Raw genomic sequence first — 6,923 nt, forward strand, 5'->3', positions numbered from 1 at the left:
GAGTGGGCTCATCGGCAAAGGCAAAGAAAGATGGAGTGGAACAAATCGTATCGGAATGGTGTTGGGTAAGTCATGGGCACAGAGGAAGGGAAGATGGGGGGAGGGCGTAAGACTTCAATAAACAAATAATCCATCTCAGATACATGTCATCTACTAATATGAAAACCAGGTTTATTAGCCACTTTTCCCGCAGCTGTGACAAAATGCTCAACAGAAGCTTATTAGGAAAGAAAGGGTTTAACCTTCTCTGGAAACATACCCAGACACACCTAGGGGTGTGTTTCTATGGCGATTCTAAATCCAGTTAAGATGACAATGGCCGTTAGCCTGCAAGAATTAATAGACTATCTTCTAAATGGAGAACAAGACCAAAGGGAAATGCCAAGGAAGACTCCACAAAAGAAATGAAGGTTAATATATAAGCCTTAAGAACAGATTGTAGGAGCAGAGAGCAGTAAACGCAGTGCACATATAGTTATATAAATTGCCAAGCTGTACTGAGACTACAAAATGAGTAAGCCAATTATTTTAGGGCTGGACTGAGATGATTTTGTCATTGCTCCCTTAGGTGAACTTTGCACGTTGCCTCCTTCCATGGGTACTCTCTAATCAGATAGTAGAACAAACAGCCAGGATAGGGGAAAACAGAGAATAATGAATGCCAACTGAGAGAGACTGTCACTAAAGCACCTAACATTGGGGCACAGGCTGGAAGGCCAGCTCCAGGAATGCCGAAAGTTCTGACCAGGGAACTTGCTTCAGAGAAACACCACTACGGGCAGAGATCATGTTCCATTTAAGAGGGAGTAGTAGCGGGAGGGCTCAGCATACTGGCTGAGGAGGACGTTCACACACAGTAGCATTGAAGTTGTCTGGAACTCACTGGGAAGAACAGGGAGAGGGATGATCTAAGAACTAAGAAATACAACTGAGTGCAAAGGCCTGAAGTCCGAGACAAGGGGCAGTTGTAGCTGCAGAGATGAAGGGACACGCCTGGCTGGCAGATCAATCCCATTGGGTCACTCTGTGTTAGCGTCCAGACAACTGAAGAACCAGGGCAACTTAAAAATTGAATTTTCCCCACCCCTTTGTCCAAAGCTACCTCTTTAAGGACACTCGGGGCCTGAGAACACTGTAGGAACATCTAACTGACATTAAACTTGCACCTCACTCACTTCCGCTTCAACTGCTGGGGTTGGAGAGATGGCTCCGAAGCGAAGAACACTGGCTGTTCTTCCGGAGGACCTGTGTTTGATCCCCAGCACCTACATGGCAGCCACAGCCATCTGTAACTCCAGTTCCAGGGGATCCGATACCCTCCTCTGACCTCTGTAGGCAAGAGGCATGCGCGATGTAACACATATAAGAATTTCAAGATGGTAACGTTCCTTAGGAATTCCCCAACCACGCGAATTAGAATGTCCCTCCCTTCCTGCCATATCGGTGGAAGTCTTTCTGCCACTTTTTCCTCTTTCAGGGAAGGTCCCGACCATGCACCAATTGTCAGATGGGTCCTGGGATGGCTGCCTTCTTTGTGCTCATCTCCACATGAGTGGGAATCTTACATGCCCCAGCCTACATGATTGTTCTTTTGTGTGTGGAAACCACTTGTGTCTGGAGTCTATGGGGTTCCAGGCTCTAGAATGGCTCTGACTCCCCCTTTCTGCTTGCTCTAATACGACTCCATTGTATCCCACCTCCTCTAAATCTCTCCTTAACCCTTTAAAACAGATGATGTTGGCACTGGGGAAACATGGTTAGTTATGTGCTTGCCATGCAAGCCCGAGGACCCGGGTTTTGATCCCCAGGACCCAGATGAAAAGTTTGCCATTGTAGGAAGCAGTGGGGTGTGGGAGCGGACAGGGGATCCCTGGGACTCAGGAGCCAGCCAATTCAGCCTAATTGGTGAGTTCCAGGTCCCAGTGAGACTGTCTTAAAAAAGCAATGAGCAAAAGCCCACGTACAAAATAACAAGAGAGATTAAAAACAAGCCTGATGCTTTTGTCAGAGTCTATGCTTGGCTCCTAGTCCTAGATTTTCAGTTTCCCTCCTTCCCATGCCTAAAGGACTTAGGTCATTAATTTCCCCCTCCCTTCATAGCTCGAGACTCACACACTGCTCCTCTTAAATGAGAAAACAATTACAAGCACAATTTTGTTTTTTACCCACTTAGATACTGTTACCTTTGATAGTAAAAGTAAAATCTTGTCCCTTCATGAACTCGGAGCCACTGTCCATGAATTCTTGGCCATTCATCAACTGTTTCCAACTCAATGAACACGTCTTCTTTCCTTACACTGTCTTATGCCAAGAGTACTTTTTTTTTTCAATTAACTGAACTTACAATCAGTCATATCTCCTGGGTCAGAAGATAACAAAACCAAACCCCGAATCCTTGCTGATGGATCATGGCCACACAGCAGTGAACACAGACAAAAGATCAATCAAATCTTCAGTTCTAGCTGGTACTGTTGACCCAAGCCCAATGCAGTCTCCTTGGAAACTGGACTAAGCTGTGAGATAACCAATGACATGTTTAGACTGGAAAGCTGTCTGGTCCTTACCACCTCTCCATTGGGTTGTGCCACAGGCTCCTGCTAACCCTTCACAGATTATAGCCAGGTGGGTCTAAATGCCGAGCAATCTCATGTGTGCTGGGACTCGCTAACCACCTGAAAATTACAAGGAATGGCAAAGAGAAACCAAAGGAAACCATCTATTTGACAGAAGGACCCTGAACCTTCCCTTCTGTCAGTATAGACTAGGAAGAAGATCTTTGGAGTGTTCTAAAATTCAGAACTCTCACCACATCTTACGTCTATGTATGGATAAAGTAATTAAATATGTATGAACACAGCAAACAATACAGGATATGGCAGCATGCATGATATGAGATGGGGGGGGGCATTCTTACACAAGGGTGTTCTCAATCGTTGCTCTCAGCTAAGATGGCCACTACAGTCCGATGATGAGACTGAAACTGCAACAGACCAAAACTAAAATGTGACATAATGACCATGTCCTGGGTAATGTTAGTCTGCAGTTGGATGGTTAGAAGACAGAGGAATGAAGAGGAGAAGAGAAAGGCCTTTTCATTGTGTACTCACCTCCCAGGTGGAAAGACACACTAGATGAGGTAGGTACAAGTATGTTCAATACAAAAAAAAAAAAAAAAAAAACAATTATGTTCAACAACGAAGTAAGCAAACTTAGCTGGGCTCTCCCACCTAGAAAACATTCTCACAAAGCATGCAAGGACTCTTGCTCCAAATCCTTGATTATCAGAAGACCATCTGACTTTTAATTAAATCAGCATTATGCTTTTAAAACAAATAAGACTTTATGATTTGCTTAGCATTAATCAAACCCCGAGACTTACCCACCTCAAGGTGAGCTAACAAAATTGAATTCTTTGACCTATGAAGACCCAGAGCCCCAAACACTGTTATTTCTTTCCTTCTAACGCCCTCACCGTGAGGTGCAGCCTAAGCACTTGGCCCGCAGACCCTCTTCTTGCTAATCAGCTTACTTCAATAGTATTAGCAGGCATTCCAGGGTCCACGGACTATTGGCTAGGTGTTGGTTGTGGACCTTCAGAAAACAAATGAAGAAATTGTTCAGGAGATGAAAGACATGTCAAATAAGGCCGTGCACTTTAAGGATGAAGGCAGAAGAATCTCAAACTAGGAGGCAGCCAGAGTTGTTCATTAACTACCACATATTTGGTAGGAGGGAGAGGGATGTTGTCACTAAATTAGCCTGTCACCGTAGTTAAGCATGTGGACCTTGGTTGATGTTAGTTTACCACAGAACAGGCCCCATCTACAGCAGAGGCTCCGGGAAGGTGGCGAACTTTGACACAAATTCATGCCTCTTGATGGATCCCTACAACCATCCTCCATGAAGAGCTCTGACAAATTCAGCTAAACAGGAAAAGGCGTTACCCTCCTGCCTTTAGAAAATTACATTTACCTGTGTAATCCAGTCACAGCACAAACTCACTCTCTGTCACAAAGCACTGGATGGGCTTCTGTGAGGAAACAACTGCCCTTTGTTCCACACGCATGCCTTGGACAAAGAATGTATTCTTACTTTGTCTGTTTCCCCTTCCGTCCTCCTCCATCACATAAAATACAGCTTGACCTTTGACTCGGAGCCCAGACAGTCTACCTGCTGCTCTGCCAGAGGCCTCTGTTCAAACATGCTCTAACAATCTCAGTCTGAGTCAGGTCGTCAGTGGCTTTTCCTGTCACACTCAAGACCCTCTCTGTGCTTCACAGCAGCCCCCTTTTTCTTCACATCCTCGTCTCTTTCAAATTAAACTATAATAAAAAAGATGAGATGGTTTCTAGGCCCATGTTGTCTTGAAAGGCAAAGAAATGAAAGTCTCTGGGGCGTTCTAATTCCCTCGTTAATAGAATCAATTACCAAATGTCAACAAGATGGGGTGGTGGGTCAGAAATACCATCTGAATGGTCACAGATAAATTTGGGATCCTCTACTTAGATTAAGATTTATAAATGACAATAAAAAAATAAAATTTATAAATGACAGAGTTTGTGGATGGATATCTCTGTGAGTTCAAGGCCAGCCTGGACTACATGGTGAGCTTCAGGCCAGCCAAAGCTACACAGTGAAATCCTGTCCCTAAAATCAAATCAAGCCAAACAAAATGGATAAATGAGCGTATCTCAATACTCAATACTCTATCTCAATACTTAGTTGCAGGGCAGGTGTCGTCATAGTGAATGAAAAGTTAGGAATGCACTCAGGGTGCAACGCAGTCTGCAGAGCACCCTTGTTGAGGGACACTGAAGCCTTATCACCATGCCCCCCAGGGTTGACGTGCTCTTATCTGGAGTGTGTGTCCGGATCAGCACATCACAGTGGAAGAGACTGACCAGTGGGAGGAAGCCAGAGGACAAAGTCCTGGGTCGAGAGGATTCCAGGTCCTATGTCTGAAGAGGACTCCCTCAAAGAAGCAGCCATGTTTGTTTGGCAAAAGAAAACACGCTGTCAGAAGACCAGCAATCACAACAAATTTAGAAAGAGGCTGGGCGTTATCGTGGATCAGGAATACAGAACGTGCATTCAAAACAAAACAAAAACTGAAGCATGACACGCCAGTAGCAATGTCACCTGGCCTCAGAGTTGGAGGGGACTCGGAAAACTGAGATGATCCAGTATGAGACCCCCCACGGATTATTTTCATGGGATATAAGCCAACTGTTGTCATCCTCCAGTTTCTCAAGATGAGCCAAAAGTCCAGCTTTTAATGCAACATGGTTCAGTTTGTAAATTTTGCAAAATATTTCAAAATTGTAGAGAAACAGTGGTGCCTGTGGGCAGGTGGCAGCCCAGCTTTGTCAGTTTACAAGATCCCAGGTTTCAACAGACTGTGGAGTTAACAGGCATGGGTGGGAGGTTTATCGGGGTAGTAAAAGAACCTTCAAATGTTTGGGATTCCGTATGGACAAGGGTTTTCTATCACTTCCTGAGCAATGGAAAATAGTGAAGTCACTCCCGATGGCAATGCATGAGATTCTGGAGAAAGGATTTTCTCCTCAGGCCCAGATAGTGAATGGAATCATACCAGACTTGCATTTTCCAATTTATAAAATGAGTTTATGTCACCTCATATTTAAAATTCATAGAACAGTCCCTACAAAGAGAATCGTGGATGCTTCTGATTTACAAATGTGTGGGCTGATATCTGAGCTAGGAAATCATTGCCAGAAGCAAGCAGATCTAGGGTTGGGTGAGTCAGAACCTCCAACCCTGTCAGACTCTAAGCTGTGGATCCATAAGAGATCATTTCCCTGTATCTTCTCACTGTTGCTTTCCTATAGTTGCCCTCTTCCCCAAAGGCTTCTGCACGTTTTTATACTCTGGGATACCTTCCTGTTCCTTCCATGTCTCCCTGGTAGCTGGGATCCTTCACGATTTCTTGATGACTCTCTCCTAACCTGGTTCTATCGGCCATGGGAATGTCTTTCCCACTCTAGGTGTCCCAAGCTACACTTACCCTTGACATATGTCCAAAACACACATCTTCATCTTCTGTGTATCTGTTACATATTGGTCATGTAAGGCTAAAATCCTACCTTAATTTAATCTCTCTCTCTCTCTCCCTCTCTCTCTCTCACACACACACAGTGCATCAGCATCAAATCATCCAATCTCTGAATCAGTAAGGATGATGACATCACCAGGCACAGCATCTCCTTCTCACAGCCATCTCTACTTCCTTCCAGAAAGTACAGTTCTGACAAAACAAAACAAAACAAACAAACAAACAAAAACAGCCAGTATCTTGTTTTCTGCATTCCCAGTGAGGGGACTCAGTAAAGAATTCTATATTTTAATCTCACAAACTACAATCCAAAACACATCATTATTCTTGGGGGTGGGATGAACCTCATCTAGGAATGGTGTCACACATGCACACAGATACAAAGCAAAGCTTCCAAATGACTTAGTTTGACTACTAGAGAATTTTTTTGACTGCCAAAGGGGTCTTCTTTGTTGGCTCATCCCCTAATGCAGTGATATTTGCTAATGTTCTATATCTAAATCTGGGCAGTCCGATGTCAACCAGTATGAAATAAATCAATACAACATGTCTAGTATATAAAACCAATGATAAAAATGTATGGAAACTGGAAAAAGATGCATAGAAATCAATAAGAGAAAAAAAATCCCAAGAATTCAACTGCACTCATCCAGCATAGCAGGCTGTTCTCCTTTGGTCACTTTGCTGTGTGGCTCTGGGTGGTCAAATGACCAGCTAAGATTATTTCATAGAATGAATGTTCCATTGCTCTAATCTCACTAGACAAGGTTCATATTTGTGTAGGTTACTTATTCTCCTTTTGTTGACTAAGTCAATAATCAGAATCAGCAGGTTTGGAGTCAGATTGGCA

This window comes from Phodopus roborovskii, unplaced genomic scaffold (assembly GCF_943737965.1).
Source record: "Phodopus roborovskii unplaced genomic scaffold, PHOROB, whole genome shotgun sequence".
Lineage (NCBI taxonomy): Eukaryota > Metazoa > Chordata > Mammalia > Rodentia > Cricetidae > Phodopus > Phodopus roborovskii.